This window comes from Sabethes cyaneus, chromosome 3 (assembly GCF_943734655.1).
Source record: "Sabethes cyaneus chromosome 3, idSabCyanKW18_F2, whole genome shotgun sequence".
Classification (NCBI taxonomy): Eukaryota; Metazoa; Arthropoda; class Insecta; order Diptera; family Culicidae; genus Sabethes; species Sabethes cyaneus.
Genome location: NC_071355.1, coordinates 36,550,733 through 36,567,596, shown reverse-complemented (window position 1 = coordinate 36,567,596; position 16,864 = coordinate 36,550,733). Strand labels below are relative to the sequence as shown.

Genomic DNA, 16,864 nt, shown 5'->3' with positions numbered 1-16,864 from the left:
TCAGAATAAAGTAAAATTAGGCCATTACAAATATTTTATAAAGTTTTTGTCCTTCCGGTCCTGTCCTTTTGGACGATTTTCGGAAACTCCGAATTCGAATTTCCATTTCTGTTTCGTGCTAGAAGTGTTAAGTACACTCATTTTTCGAGTTTTTCAGGCTGTAGAGCACACTTGATTTGATACTCATAGCCTACAAATTTTTTTTAGCCTCCCGATTTTTCAAGCCAATTTTCAAAGGGGGGGGGGGGGGGGAGGGGTGACAAAAACTTAAAAAATATTTTGAAAAGACCTTATATTCCGCCGATAAGTAAGCAGGTTGACTTCACATCACCTTTTAATCGATTGACAGATAGATTAAAAATCAGTTTAGTAAAATATTCAAAATCATGCAACCGACTAACGTTGTACTACGTCATCCGTGGTCGCATCTTATACACAGCCCCTCTGATTTTTTTCTTGGAGGATGTAAAGTTTTCTTTAAGCACCTCTCCCCTCTGACTTGTGACAAAATTAATACCTCCTTGTCCACCGAAATTGAGTGACCCTGAGATCTAAAATATTCAACTGTACCAGATAGAAAATAGGAAGGTTCACCTATTTTCTATCTGGTACAGTTCTTCATCGACTATCATTTAAAATTAAAACCTAGTATCTAACCTTACCTTTAAACCTAGTAGAATTACCAAGTCTAATTTTTTCAAGCACCATTTACAGTATGATTTCGAATTTGACAACAAATGCGTGTCGCCTATGTTGCCAAAATCGAAACCGTGGCAAAATCTAGACTATTTTTTAACTGAAAAAATTACATATAAATGTGTCAAAAATTGAATAATTACCACTAATTAACGAATTTTTCACGATTGCAACGGTTTTATATTCAAAATGTTCGACAGGGGCTGTCGCAAACCTTTAGATAATTTGCAGTAAGACGTAGTCCTACGTCAGTAAAAGTCTGACCTTTCGAAATATGTAGTCACTAAATAAAAACTCGAACCCCACTGTACTTGATAAACTACGTTTAATACAAGTTATATTACATATTTTTAATGAATGGTTTAAATTTTTGAAACTAATAGGCGACATAATTTTTTTATGACGTAGAAATCGTTTCAACCATATCTGAACAACAGGTAATAATAAATTCCCAATATACAAATGTCACACACAGATACATACATAACGCATATCAAGTCACTGAAACATTGTTCAATTGTTGGGCTGACATAAAAACAAGACCCTCGGCGACTGTGACTGATTTCAAATTTTTCAACCGACTTTCATACCTTTCTAACAGAGTATAAGAAAGGTAAAAGCTGTTCAACCTTGTGTCCTATTAATAAATAACAGTAGTATAGTTGTACTATTAAAAAAAATTCTTTGTTATTATTTTGTTCATTTACATGGAAGAAACTATGACAATCCAAATTTAGGTCCATTTCAAAATCAAAAATAGGTCCAATTCAAGATCATGTTGGGTCCATTCAAGATCAAAAAAAGGCTTTGGCAAAAAACGATATATTTAATAAAAGTTTCATCAATTATACATTTTTAAAGTACTGATAATGTAGAAAAAAGGTGGTACTTTCCAACAAATAGTAACATCACCACATATTATTTATAAATGACGAGTAAATTGAGCAGGAGTGTGAGTGGTGGTGTTAAAAAGCGCTAAATAGGTCCATTCAAGATCAATTACCCTACGTGTGATTAAGTATTGTTCTTTACGTTGTACGGAGGCTGTAAATTTATACCTATAAAGAAGGATTTCTGTCTGTCTGTCCGTATGTTCCTTATAGAATCGAAAACTACTGAACCAATCGGCATGAAAATATGCATGTAGAGGTTTTTTGGGGTCAGGAAAGGTTTTAGTGATGGTTAGAAACCCCTCCCCCCACTAAGAGGGGGGGCTCCCATACAAATGAAACACAAATTTCTGCATAACTCGACAACTAATCAAGCAAATAGAACAAAATTTGGCATGTGGGTGTTTTCGGTGACAAGAATTTATTCTATGGTAAATTGAGACCCCTCCCCTCTTTATAAGGGGAATTATAACTCCTCTCCTCTTTAAAAGGGTGGGCTTCCATACAAATTTCCTCATAACTCGAGAACTAATCAAGCAAATGGAACCAAATTTGGCATGTGAAGGTTTTCGAGGGCAAGAATATTTTCTATAGTAAATTAGGACCCCTCCCCACTTTAAGAGGGGGGGCACCTGTACCAAAGACACACAATTTTCCTCATAACTCGAGAAGTAATTAAGCAAATGGAACCAAATTTGGCAGGTAGGTGTTTTCGGAGACAAAAATTTTTTCTATGATGAAATGGGACCCCTCCCCGTTTTAGGAGGGGGGGATCCTATACACATGAAATACAAATTTCCTCATAACTGAAGAACTAATCAAGCAAATGGAACAAAATTTGGCATATGAAAGTTTTCGAGGGCAAGAATATATTCTATGGTAAATAAGGACCCCTCCCCACTTTAAGAGGGGGGGGGGCTCCTATACAAACGAAATACAAATTTCCTCATAACTCGAGAGCTAATCAAGCAAATGGAACAAAATTTGGCACGTGGGTGTTTTTGGAGACAAAATTATTTTCTATGATGAATTGGGACCCCTCCCCACTTTAGGAAGGGGGGCTCCTATACAAATAAAATGCAAATTTCCTCATAACTCGAGAATTAATCAAGCAAATGGAACCAAATTTGGCATGTGTAAGTTTTCTAGGGCATGAATATTTTCTATGGTGAATTAGAACCCCTCCCCACTTTAAGAGGGGGGGCTCCTATACAAACGAAATACAAATTTCCCCATAACTCGAGAACTAATCAAGCAAATGGAACCAAATTTGACACGTGGGTGTTTTTGGAGACAAAAATTTTTTCTATGATGAATTGGGACCTCTACCCACTTTAGGAGGGGGGGCTCCTATACAAATGAAATTCAAATTTCCTCATAACTCAAAAACTAATCAAGCAAATAGAACCAAATTTGGCATGTGGAGGTTTCTGGAGGCAAAAATATTTTCTATGGTGAATTAGGACCCCTCCCAACTTTAAGAGCGGGTGCTTCTACACAAATGAAATACAAATTTCCTCATTATTCGAGAACTAATCAAGCAAATGGAACCATATTTGGCATGTGGGTGTTTTTGGAGGCAACCATTTTTTCTATGATGAATTAGGACCCCTTACCTTTTTAAGAGGGGGGGCTCTCATACAAACGAAATACAAATTTCCTCATAACTCTAGAACTAATCAAGCAAATGGAACCAAATTTATCATGTGGGTGTTTTTGTAGGCAAGAATATTTTCTATGGTATATTTTCTATGGATTTCCCCACTTTAAGAGGGGGGGGGGGCTCCTATACAAATGAAAAACAAATTTCTTTATAACTCGAGAACTAATCAATCAAATGGAACCAAATTTGGCATGTGGGAGATTTTGGAGTCTTGAATTTATTTTACGATAGTTAGAGACCTCTCACCCCTGTGGTAGGGGGATATGGACTCTTATACAAATAAAACAGAAATTTTTGCGAAACTCAAAAACTAATCGAACTCGAGAAATTCGAGACTCTTCCATAAAACATTAGTCAATATAAGACCACAAAAACTATCTATAGTAACACTAGATCATTCAGGACGAGACGGTCGCGAGTGTTGCCGGTGACCCACCGTCGGAAGCGCCGCCCACTGGGGGGCTTGCAAAACTCGAGATTGTGACAAAGATCATCCGAGATTCATGATTTATGTACGACACAGGTTAATTTGTGGCAATACGAAGTTTGTCGGGTCAGCTAGTCTATACCTATAAAAATGGATTTCTGTCTGTCTGTCGGGATGTTCCTTATAGAATCGAAAACTACTTAACCAATCGGTGTCAAAATTTGCATGTAGAGGTTTTTGGGGCCAGGGAAGATTCTTATGATGGTTAGAGAGCCCTCCCACACTAAGAGGGAGGGCTTCCATACAAATGAAATGCAAATTTCTTCATAACTCGAGAACTAATCAGACAAATAGAACCAAATTTGGCATGTGGGTGTTTTTGGAGGCAAGAATTTTTTCTATGATGAATTAGGACCCCTTGCCTTTTAGGAGGGGCGTCTCCCATATAAATGAAACACAAATTTCCTCATAATTCGAGAAGTAATCAAGCAAATGGAACCAAATTTGGCATGTGGGGGGTTTTGGAGGCAGGATTTTTTTTATGATGGTTTGAGACCCCTCACCCCTGTGGTAGGGGGATAAGGACTTTCATACAAATAAAACAGAAATGTTTGCGTAACTCAAAAACTAATCGAACTCGAGAAATTTTAGACTCTTTCATAAAACATTAGTCAATAACGAGACCACCAGAAACTATCAATAGTAACATCAGATGATTCAGAGTGAGACGGACACAGGCCGCGAGTGTTGCCGGCGGCCTGCCGTCGAAAGCGCCGATCACTACGGGGTGGTCACCTCTATCTAGGTTTATTTATTTGCCTAGATCTACTGACCTCTATTACTTTCCTTCAGTTGAGTCACCCCTACGAAATGGTACTTTCTACGAAAAGATTTTCCGTAAAATGGTACATCCCGTGTAAGGTTTTTCGCGAAATGGTATTCTGCGAAACTCTATATTCCACGTTATGGTCAACCGAGAATTGGTGTTTCGCAAAATGGTATTCGGCGAAATGGTTTGTAATGATGGCAAATATTTAAATTCTATCCGCTTTATTTTATCAGGCTAAGCAATGGGGGGAGGTGTTTTCTACCTTACTGTGAGGAAAATTTATATATTAAAACACCCTTGAACTGCCCAGAAACTTGCAAAACTCAAGATTGTGAGAAAGGTCATTCGAGATTCACGATTTATGTACAACACAGTTTAATTTATGGCAATACGAAGTTTGTCGGGTCAGCTAGTATACTAATATATAATCTATAATAAGCTAGCAGGTGCGAGGTAGTGTGGTTTTCAGTTCCTAACCTTACAGCTGTAGTTCTAGGCAGCCATTGAACCACACGACTTGATTTTCATATGTTTTATTATTTAAAACTAATAGTTTTGGGAGACTAAACTATTTTCAAAGAGCGAAATAAGGCAATATAAGGCACTTGGCCAATTGCAGCCTGGCTTCTGGTCTAAATGCCTTTAGTTCATCCCTGAGGGTCCGGAGTATCACCTAACCTTTATTAGCAAAAAGACAACTGTAGATTCTCCCAACAACTGTGAATAAATCATTATCTATATGGAAAGCGTTTGGTACGGGAGGTCCACGCTTTCTTCCTTCCTGTTGATTTCAAAGAGTTTAGTGTAAATTGGGTATTTCTGGTTCCACTTGATTTCTTGGAATTCTCTCTGCGATAGATGCTGCGCAGTTGGCCGAGCCATTGATAAGAAAAATGATTGAATTTTCCAGGATGCTTTCAAGAATTGGCTGCGTTAGTGTGAGTATTGATTTGGTCAGTGAACCTCACGAAATAATACAGCCGATTTCTAATATCAGATTTGATGGATTTCACCCTATTACTTTTGCAGAGTTGAAGGATATTTGTTTTTCTTTAGAGAAATCGGCTGGTATCGACAATGTCAACGCAAAAGTAATACAAGATTGCTTTCATGTCATCGGACGCGACTTGCTGGATCTTGTTAATGAATCGTTGCAAACTGGGCACGTGCCTAAAGTTTGGAAAGAATCGCTTGTGATTCCTATTCCCAAAGTTAATGGAACGGATAAAGCCGAAGAGTACCGTCCTATTAACATATTGCACACATTAGAGAAAATCCTAGAACTTGTTGTCAAAGGCCAGCTAATGAATTATTTAAACAGTCATCATTTGTCAATTCCAGAGCAATCAGGTTATCGAGAGAGACACTTTTGCGAAACTGCATTAAATCTGGTACTAGCAAAATGGAAAGAAAAAATCGAAGCTAAAGAAACTATTCTTGTTGTATTTTTGGATCTAAAACGCGCGTTTGAGACAATCTCCAGGCCCTTATTGTTACAAACCTTGAAGCGATTTGGTATTGGAGGGCTAGCATATAAATGGTTTGAAAGCTATTTATGTGATAGAACTCAGAAGACTCACTTTGATAATTTTAATTCTGAGTCCATAGCAATACACTTGGTGTACCGCAAGGGAGTGTATTAGGGCCGCTTTTGTTCATAATTTATATAAATGACATGAAACGAGTTTTACGATTCTGCGACATGAATTTATTTGCTGACGACACTGTTCTATTCATTGCGGCTAAGGATCCCAATGAAATTGTAACACTTCTGAACCAAGATTTACATTATCTTTCGGATTGGTTAAAGTTTAAACAGCTTAAACTCAACATTACCAAGCCAAAATATATGATTATTTCAGCCAACTCCAGACCAGGCGTAAACGTTGTAATTGATGGTGAGGCAATTGATCGTGTAAATGAACTAAAGTATCTTGGAGTAATCATTGATGACAAGTTAAACTTTAAGTCTCACATTGATAATGTCATCAAGAAAATGGCGAAAAAGTACGGTGTTTTGTGCCGCTTAAAAAATGAATTGACAATTAGTAGTAAAATTCTTTTATATAAGTCAATCATTTCACCGCATATAGATTTTTGTTCATCCATCTTGTCCACGAAACACAAATATTAAAGTTGCAGCGCTTACAAAATAAAGTTATGCGATTAATTTTAAGATGTAATAGATACACTTCCTCACATATTATAGTGGACGCATTGCAATGGCTTTCTGTGAAGCAAAGAGTTTATTTTTTGACAATGGTGTTTCTTTATAAAATTCTTAATGGAATGCTGCCTCGATATTTGTGTGATCGAATTGAAAGGGGAAGTGATTTGCATACGTACAACACTAGAAACGCGGAAGATGCGAAAACACCACATTTTTTGTTTGGAAGATCACAGAACTCTCTGTTGTACAAAGGAATTAACTTTTTTAATTCGATGCCGCGACAAATAAAACGTGCAGCAACAATGGCAGAATTCAAAAGGCTATGCATTTCATACATAAAAGCTACTTTATAAACACAATTTCATATTTTTTGTATTAATTTAAGAAGATTGTATATTTTTAATTTTTGTATATTTATTGGATATATCAAGTTATCATGTTCACTGATGATGATGGATTTGAAATTGTTACTATTATTTAAAAAAATAGAGTAGACTACACATGTTTGAGCCACGCGCGCGAGAACAGACATAGTGATAATCTGGAAATTGAATGATCAGGTTAAATTCCTGAACAAAGGGTTTGGAGCAGAAGCTGGATAGGCTTGGGTTTGCTTGTGGACTTTGGCAATCGTATACCATCGCATTCCTGCGGAGTTTATATCGAGCACTAAAGGACAGCAGGATCTCCCTCGTAGTTCTAGATCGTTATCTAGAACCAATTCTGACTAGCTGCTGCTCTATAATATTAGGTTCGATTCATAATCAAGTCCAGATAATTTTCGGGTCGGAAACGTTTTGGACGAGCCTTGGACATATTTTGAAATTTTGATATTCAATTGAAAGTTTAATATGTCTATATTAGAAGCCAACTCGTTATTTGCTTTTACCACCTGGTTACATTGTTATATCATAAATATCTTAAATAGATAATTCGTCTCGCTCAAACCGTTGTAGGGGTATGAGGTGGGACCATCATCATCATCATTTATTAGATTAGACAAGAGTGTGAAGAGCCGTTATTGTTGATTTGCCTGCTTGACAAGCAAATTGCTCTTTGGTTAGTGGATTTTTAGGAAATATTTTAGATTTAGCGTACTCATCGATTAGCTTTTCCATTAATTTCAAGAAAATTGATGAGTTTGATTGGTCTGAATGATTTGGGAGGGGGAGGACTTGTGCTTTTTGTTTGCTTTTGGTGTGAATATTGCCCTGATTGTCCACATTTTTGGAATACATCCCAAAACAGAAATTGACTTAAATAATTTTTCTGAAGCAGGTATTATTATCGGTTTGCACTTTTGAATAAGTGCCGGAAAATTCCATCTGGACCAGATGATTTGAATCAATGGATTGAAAGAATCGATTGCCCATTCAATTCTAGAGTATAAAAAAATTATGTGTGCTCAGTTTGAACGTTCTGAACATATCTATTGTCTTCTGTAGCACTTTTATTGCTTTTATAATTTTTTTCATAAAATATCCGTTGGTCTTTTTGAGAGATCCAAGACTATTTGAATGATCTTTTGAGAGAACTTTTTGAAGCCTTGCAGTCTCAGGGGCGCTTTGTATGTCCAATCTTTCCGCTTGCGATCATCTTATCTCTCTGTTCTAATTACTCAAGGCCACTTTTTACTCCGACCAGTTTGATGTGGTTTTTGCTCGAATAAACAGTTTCCGCGCTTTCCTGCGTAGTTTTCCTAACTTATCATTCCACCATGAGACATCCCTGTTAGACGTACGCTGTTTTAGAGGACAGCTGGCAGCATAAGCTTATTTTCAACGTTTGCCAGTAACAGTTCGCACAGAATTACCTCTGAAGGTGGAGTAGTTCTCTAAATTAGTCTCAGCTTCAATAGCCTCTTAAATGCTATTTACTCTTTCACAGGAACGCTAGAAAACAAAGTCGCAACATCCTTAGAGATCATTAAATCGTCTTCTGTTAAGATTCCCGATGTTTTTAGGCATTCGACGAATACTCGTGTATTCGGCAATTTTACGGGCATTTCTTTGAACTAAGTTGCCAACCACAAAACACTTTGCTCCGTGCATAATTCGATTGCCGTGATGATTTCATACATGTTGCTACCTAATTTGCCTATTCTTGGGCTTTTATTCTGACTAATGACGCGATTGTGTATGAAGGAGCACTGTTTCACAGTCAGAGTTAAATTCTACGAAAAGATTAGATTCCTAGTGAAAAAGTTGTGCGTCCTTCAATAATTTATGCGGTTCAAATGACGAAATTTATATGGATCCCTATGCGTAGATGCCACATATTTAGTGCAATAGAATTAGGTGCAACTTTTTGCTAACTTTCCCGTTGATTCGGGAATTTTGACAAAGAATCAAAGTCGATTATAAAAACCTAGGTACGTAGCAATTAAAAAATTACAATCATTGCCAGACAGGCTTACGTTTAGTAGTGGAACAAATTGCAATGCATTCATTGAATTTATTTGAGTTGTTATCGTAATTATATTTTCAATTGATAATAATCAGCACTGGCTTTTTAATAGGCATTTTAAGGTAACTGGCCTTTATTCTATTGTGCAATTTGAACATTAATCTAATTGCTAATTTCCTCTTTTGTTTCCAACTTGAATATGCCTTATTAATAGACCCGTTTCGAATTGGAATCGCCAAACCGAATCATCATCATCATATTAATAAAACTAGACTATTTTGCGTACCTTTATCGTCTCCTGTTGGCCTTTGTTTAAACTTTCAGCATGACAGCCCGCACATAAACAATTAAAACAAATCGTCAAACGAGCGCAAAATTCACTTGCTTCTTCCCGATCGTAAATAACAATGATACACTGCTGACGATGAATGGAATTCTCGCGTAACTTTTCAAAAGGACCTAAGTAACAATGAGAGATTCTCTTCGTGCCTCTTCTCTTTCACCTCCCACGGCAATGCAAATGCACTTTAAAACACCAGCTTTGCATGAATCGGTTGCTAGCGTCATTATCTAGCTAAACGTGAAGAAGGTTTTTGTTGGAATGCATACATGTCGCCATAATAATCTGAAGAGAGGGACGCCAAAGAGAGTCTCTCAATGTTACTTAGGTCCTTTTGAAAAGTTACGCGAGAATTATTAAAAACATTCGCCACCCGAAAACCCGCACAACGGCACGGAATCAATCGTCGTCGTCGGCTTGTACAGTAAAATACGCACACAACACCCCGCCCGAACGGAGCACGACGCGTCGTCGCCGATCTTCGGCTGCTACTCAATATTCTTCTACTGCTAGAGTGCTAGCTACTGGCTACTGCGGGTTGTGTTGTTTGTGTGTCGGTATGATTACACTCTCTCTGTCTCTTCTTAGCGGTCTTCTTCGTCGTTTTTCCAGTACCCGTCCGTCGTTGTTTTTGCGACTATTTATTTATTCGCACACCCGTCAGAAACCTTGCGTAGCACGTTCCTTTGCAGTGACCACACAAGAAAAGCAAAGAAAAAACACTGCACACTGCTACGGCTACCCCTTTTTAATGGGATCTCGACCGCGAAGAATCGCACCAAAATGGAACGTCAAACGATGGCAGCTTTCCAAAACTACTGTGTGTACGTGTGTGTGTGTATGTGTCGTTTATCTTCACCGTCCCGTCAGTCATACGGTTCTGCTGGTACGACGGTCGTTCGTGTGATGGAAAATACCGTAACACTGACACCTTTCCAATTAGCCCAAAACCTTACGCTCGAATCAGGGCCAATTTAAATGCTTTGGCCTCATCAATTTGTTTTTCTTTTCACTGTCAACAACACTCTGCCAGGACACCCGTACACCCATTAGCCACCTTCCCTCCTCTTGCGTTACACGTACCGTCGGCGGCGCCACAACGGTGAGACTTTTCTGCTTCACCACAGCAAGTTCACAATCCGGGTAGAAAAAAAAAATCTTAGCCCGACGACAAAATATCTTTCCTTCCCTTTCAGGCACTATTTTCACTTCGGCGACACAGTTCTGTACGACCACACACAACTTTCAGCCAGTTTTTCAGAAAATTCCAAGGGTCAACTATTCCGTGTGACCCGTTGCGATTAAACTTGAATCTCAACAGGGAATAGACTGCGAAAACCTCTGGCGAAAGGTCAAACTTTTCACCACTTGAAGCCGCCGCCGCCGTCGTCGTCGATCCGCTAATCAATCTCGTTCGTATCGTACTTCTCTTTATTGCCAAGCAAACTCGCTACACCGAAATGAGTAAACCAAAGTCACTTCTCGCTCAGACAGTCGGTATAACCGATTTAGCCATCCCGTTTCGATCGCAGAATCCACATACACTGCTGCACTAGAGGGCACGTTCTGTATCCGTATAGCGACCGAAGGAATGAACCAACGCGGAAACACGTCCAATCCCGTCAGCTGTTCCGAAGTGACTGCTCCTGCTGCGCGAGACCGCGGCGACTGGCTGCTGGCTGCTGGCTGGCTGGCTGGCTGGACCAAGGAACGAATCGGAATCGGAAAGTCCACCGCACTCACGCACACACACACAGACGAACGACAGAAAAGCCGACGGACGGAACCGACGGACATTCGTACACACCGTGCGAGTGTGTTGAGCCAATTCTGGATTGGAATTTTTGCGCTGTTGCTTCATTCCATGACGTTCGCGTACGGACGGACAGCGCACTACAGCACAGTACGAAAACGATTATCACGACGGAAACACAAGTGCAAAAAGGGATGCGATACGCACACCAGCAGAGTCGCCACCACACGAATCCCGTTTCACCATTCACGCAAAGTGTTTTGTTGACATTGCGATGAACGAATCATGTGCGAGACAAGTGTCAAATTTGCCCGATGGGCGGACGGAAATTTCGAAAGGCGAAAGGTTTTTCAAGCAGGCAGCGCTCGACAACGGTCGACATCTGGGGAGGAATAGAAACATTATTCGATTGCAAATGGGCGGTTATTTAAGTAAAAGCACAGAGAACAGACTACCAGGTAATTGACAAAAACTGTGTAAATGGTTTTTATGTAATCTACGAGAAATCCTTCAATAGAGCACCCCTCGAGCAGTAAGTGGCAAACTAAATCTTGATGTCGCTACCGTAGCTGCTGTGTAACTCCAGCACAAAGAACTATTGATAAAAGTACATGGATATTTTTTATGCGTTTGGCAAACTATTTCTGGAGGGCGCTACCGACAGATTTTACACACAAAAAATCGATTACTTCCTTCGAGCCTGTTAATCTGTTCTCTGTGGTAAAAGTACGTTTCGTTAGATGCAGTTAAAGGCAACGTTCGATTCTAAATATAAACTAATTGAACAGCGGTAGACCAGTAAGTCTGTTTCTCCCTGTTGTAATTACCCGATAACTGGTCTTCCTATTCATAAATTTATATTCACCATCTCACTAGCGTGGCCAGCCATAATAAACTGAACCCACAGAGAACAGACATTCATCTTAATCTCGCAACGTGTGTAAAAGCTCAGCCGCCATTTTGGATGTAAGTGGTAATGCTCCCGCTACGTGGCGCTCACATCACTAAGAAGATTGATTTCGATTTTTAATGTTTGTCAATGCATATCAAAGTATTTATGTTTTCACCAAGGCGTCGCTATCCAGCTTTTTACGAGCCATAATGGCGGACGTGTTCGTAATATTTGAACAGCATTTTTGACATTTCCCTAATCCATCGCCCGTTTTCTTTCCGTACATTCCTTTAGTTTTACCGTGAACGCGCGGAAAGAAAACGTGCGATGTATTAGAGAAATGTCAAAAATGCTGTTCAAATATTACGAACACGTCCGCCATTATGGCTAGTAAAAAGCTGGATAGTGCTAGCGTGTTGTTTATGCAATCTATCGAACCAAAAATAAAGGTAAACAACATTTATCAAAAATAGCAGTGCTTGAGTTATTCCTTTTTAACTCATCTGTGAAACTATCTTTGCGTAAATAAACCAACTTTTTTGCATTTTGGTTCAAAGCACGGTTCAAAGCTCGGTTCAAAGTGATTCTGTGCGGCTTCCCGCACCCGTTCGTCTATACGAAAGTCTTCATAGCGGCAAGGTTTTCTGAAAGGTGATCAACGTTGAGAAGGCTGCTGCAGGTGCCGCCGCGATGGTGTCAAGCGGTACGAATGGTGCGTTCAATTATTGAAAAACTCTAAACACGACACTTATTTCCGCTAATTATCAAATAAAATAAAATCTTGAGATGCCGTTTGATTTCTATTCTCGATTTTCAGCCAGGTTCAATAAATAACAAAAACAAAGTTACAGCCGTTGCTACAGTAACTTACATCAGAGTAGCAAGTATTTCGAATATGCAAAATATAATAAGACAATATATTAAATTTGGCAACGAGGATATTGGACAACTAGTGCACCAGAAGTGAGATGTCGCTAGTGTCTTATTATAAAGTTTACACACCATTTGCATGATATTTTATATGAGCATAAATGTCTGTTCTCTGTGCTGAACCACCCAATCTTTCAGAAGATGCTTTGGCCTGGAAATCGAGCAAGCGTAAGATGGTGAATCTACTACATTACTAGACATAAGGCATTAAGTTAGACTTGAATTGGCACTAATTGTAATTAGGGCTTAAAGCCTTGTTTCAAGTTGAACCTAAAATTGGATTTAAATTTAGAGTAGTTTGGACTAAAAGTTTTACTTGGAATTAGACATGAAATCGAACTAACATTTAACATTAAATTAGACTTCACCCAAGGAACAATACGGCAGCACCTCTTAGGACCTCTTAGGACTAGATGTGGAATAATAGTTGTCTAGTAGTATCCAGTGCTGAATAAACGAATTTGCTGAAGTACACGCTGTGTAAACGTCATATCCCAGATTTTTTCTAGCTTCTAACCAAAATCTACAGTTGTTATGTTAGTGTGGAACAAGAGTTGAATGAACGTTGTACAATTGTATCAATAGCACCGCTAAAAGCAAGTGTGGAATACTGGTCGCTTAAAGGCATCGAAGATAATGCATGTCGAATAAGCGCTGTGTAAACGTATCAGCAGCACCGCTAAGAGAGGTGAGAGGCGCCTGAGGGCAACCAATAATATAAACAACCCTTCGAAATCCTCGAAATAAAGATCCTCTTTATTACACATGTCAGGAAACAAATAAATTACTCAGCTTGCAATTTGGACATACACACGAAGTTAGACTCGAAGTTTTGCTTAAAACTAGGATTGCCATATCTCATCTTACTCTCACATTTTACCTCTTTTCTTTTCCAGTTCCGATTTTCTACTTTCGTCATACCTTATTTTGTGTACCGTTGTCATGGTCTTTGCTTTTATTTTTCTTCTTTTTGCTTCCATTTTGCCTCTTTCTCTAGTTTTTTTTTTGTTTTCATCTGTCTCGAGCTTTCTGTTCAACTGTTCTGTTTTTTCATTTAGGCCATTACAAATATTTTATAAAGTTTTTGTTCTTCTGGTGTTCGGCCACTGAAGGGGGGGGGGGGGGCGAAAACAAAACAAAGTGAATTTTTTAATCGAGCAAAAAAACTTAGGTCTAAGCATCCTACAAATTATTTTTTTGCGCCCCGAATTTTCAAGCCAATTTCCAAGGGGTGGGGGGTGACAAAAACTTTAAATATGATTTGCAATGGCCTTACTGTCCCATATTTTCTGATTTTCTATCCTGTCTTTCCTGTTATTTTTCACTCATTTTTTGTTTTTTTTTCGCGTTTTTCATCTTCCCTTCCTTTTTTTCTGGTTTCATTTCCAGTTTTCTTTTTTTTTGCCAACTCATTTCAACTCCTTTCCTTCCCGTTTTCGTTTTCGTCTTCGTCTGTTGCCTTTTTCCTCTTAAGTGTCCCGCTTTTTTTCTTTTCTGTCACGCTTTACTTTTTGCTTCGATTTGTTTTTTCTTGTTTTTCTTTTCCTCTCTTTCTGTTTCATTTTTCCATCTCATTACCATTTTGTATCAACTTTCTCCTTTTATATCCCGTTTGATCTCGTTTTCCTCGTTTTCTTTCTCACTATTCTTCTTTTCCCTTTTAGTTTTTCTTGTTTTCTCTTCCGTTTTTCCTGTTTTTCGGTCTAGCTTTTCCTATGATCTGCTCACTGTCTGAACTTTCTCTTCTTTTTCTGTCACGTTTTTCAGTCTTAATATTCTTGTGTGTTCTTGTATTTCCTGCTGTCTGGTTTTTTTTTGTTTTCTGTCTCCTTATGACTCCTTTTCTATATTTTAGTTTTCGTCTGTTCCGTTCTTTCCCATATCAAGTGTTGCTTTTCCTCCTTTTCTGTCACGTTTTATTTTTCTTTTACATTTTACCCCGTTTGTCTTGCGTTTTCATTTTTTCTCTGCATTGTCCTCTTTTTCTGTTCTCGTTTCTCATCTTTCCTGCTTCGTATTTTCTGCCTTTCTTTTCCATTTTATGTATTCCAATTTTTCTCTTTTTTGCACCGTGTTTTCTTCTTTTTTGTTCAGTTTTTTTTTTCATTTTTTCTCTTGTGTTTCGTTTTCTATATTACATCTTTTATTCTTTTCTCTTCCGTTCTCCCTCTTTCTGTCCAGTTTTCAGTTTTTTTGTCTCTTGCAAGTTTTTCTAGTTTTTTCTCGCATTTTTCCTTTTTCTATCCGGTTTTTGTCACGTTTTACCCCGATTAACCGATTATCCGCTTAGTTGGTTTCGAGATACGATGCTGCTCTAACAACCCAATCGTCGTATGTTCGAATCTCAGCTAGGCCACAGACAAACAGACGTAACTCTTGGAACAAAAATTATCGTACCTCACATTTAGCCTGAACACTAGCACCATCTATGATCGACATTCCCAAATATCAAATAGCAACAGGAGTATCCACCCCATCGGCAGGCAACCATGTTTTCGCTGCCAACATCTCGTGTATGCGAAAATGAGATAGCATGTCAGCACTGCGTTTCACTCAACTGCCAGCAGTCTGATTTGGGCCCGCTGTCAAATTTTGAGCCCAGGACATGCTGTCGCTGACGTTCACTGCAGCTCGTTATAGAGATGTCGATCCCTCGAAGTAGTAAGTATTTTTTATGGGGAATTCCCCTTCTTTCGTCAAAAAGCGCCACTTTGAACAAAACGGAGACATTCCCAACTAAGCCAAATTTAAAATGACGGTTTAATCGGTACGAAGAACGGAAAACGAGTGTTATATCTGTTTGTCTGTGGCTAGGCGGTGCTACTAGACAGAATCAGTAGCATTGTTGAACTAACCCCGTAACCGTCCTGTAGTCTAATAACCGGCTGTAAAGTCTGTCGATAAAGAAGGGTCAAGTCTGAGAAAGACGTTTAAGCCCAAGACTTTTTACCCCTTGCTCTTTTCCGTTTTATTCTCCAGAAGCTGGAGGAGACGGATGTCCTGATTTTGCACTTCCGTTTTTATTTTTATATACTGTTTTCTTGGTCTTTGCTTTATCTTTCCCCTTCATTTTTCTCCTTTCTCTTTCATTTTTCCCCTTTTCCGGTCCCATATTTTCTAATTTTCTATCCTGTCTTTTCCTTTATTTGTTACTCATTTTTTTACAATATTCTTTCCCGTTTCTCTCTTCGCTTCTCTTATTTCGTTTCCAGTTTTCGTTTTTTCTTACTCATTTTATTTCCTTTCCTTCTCGTCTTTCTTCTTTTTTGCCACGTTTATTCTGTTTTTGACTCCCTTTTTTCTCTCTTCTCCTAGGTTTTCTTTTTTATCCTCGTTTTTCTTTCTCTCCCGTTTTTCTTTTTTATTTCATTCGTTCTTACTGTATTTGTTTTTCGTTTTCTGTTCCAAATTTTTCATCTCATTTCCATTACTCATTCTAATTTTGTCCTATCTTTCTCCTTATATATCCCGTTAGACCTCTTTTTCAAGTTTTCCTCATTTTCTCTATCGGTTTTCTTTATTCGTTCACGCAATTCTTTATTCCTTTTTAATTTTCCTTGTTTTCTTTTCCGTTTTTTTTCTTGCCACTTTTCCCTCCTTTCGCTCTTGCATTTCCTATTGTCTGCCCGTTGTTTCCCCCTTTTCTTCTTTTCCTGTCTTGTTTTTCACCCATTTCAGATTTGATTTTCTTCTTGTTTTTCTCTTTTGTTACGTTTTACATTTTTTTTCTTCCGTTTTTCCTTAGTTTCTCTGGCCCGTTCTCGAGGAAGCTTCTCTCTTATTTTTTGATTTCTTCCCGTCAACTCTTTTCTATTTTTTTTTCGTTCTCGTGCATTCCACTCTTACCCTTATCAAGTGCAGCTTTTCC

General features: G+C 38.5%; 1 protein-coding gene across 5 annotated transcripts in view; it reads right to left on the bottom strand.

Annotated features, from left to right (window-relative positions):
* Positions 1 to 11,044, bottom strand: part of LOC128743980 (furin-like protease 1) — a 570,474-nt gene extending 559,430 nt beyond the window's left edge. Inside the window, exons 1-2 of one of the 5 annotated variants that reach the window (XM_053840695.1) lie at positions 9,795 to 11,044; positions 9,368 to 9,496 (exon numbers count right to left, since the gene is read on the bottom strand). The gene's annotated coding sequence lies outside the window, so the exon portion shown is untranslated. Of the gene's footprint in view, positions 1 to 9,367; positions 9,500 to 9,794 lie in introns of all 5 variants that reach the window. The other 4 variants (XM_053840696.1, XM_053840697.1, XM_053840698.1 and 1 more) reach the window with 4 other exon arrangements.
* Positions 11,045 to 16,864: the final 5,820 nt, after the last annotated feature.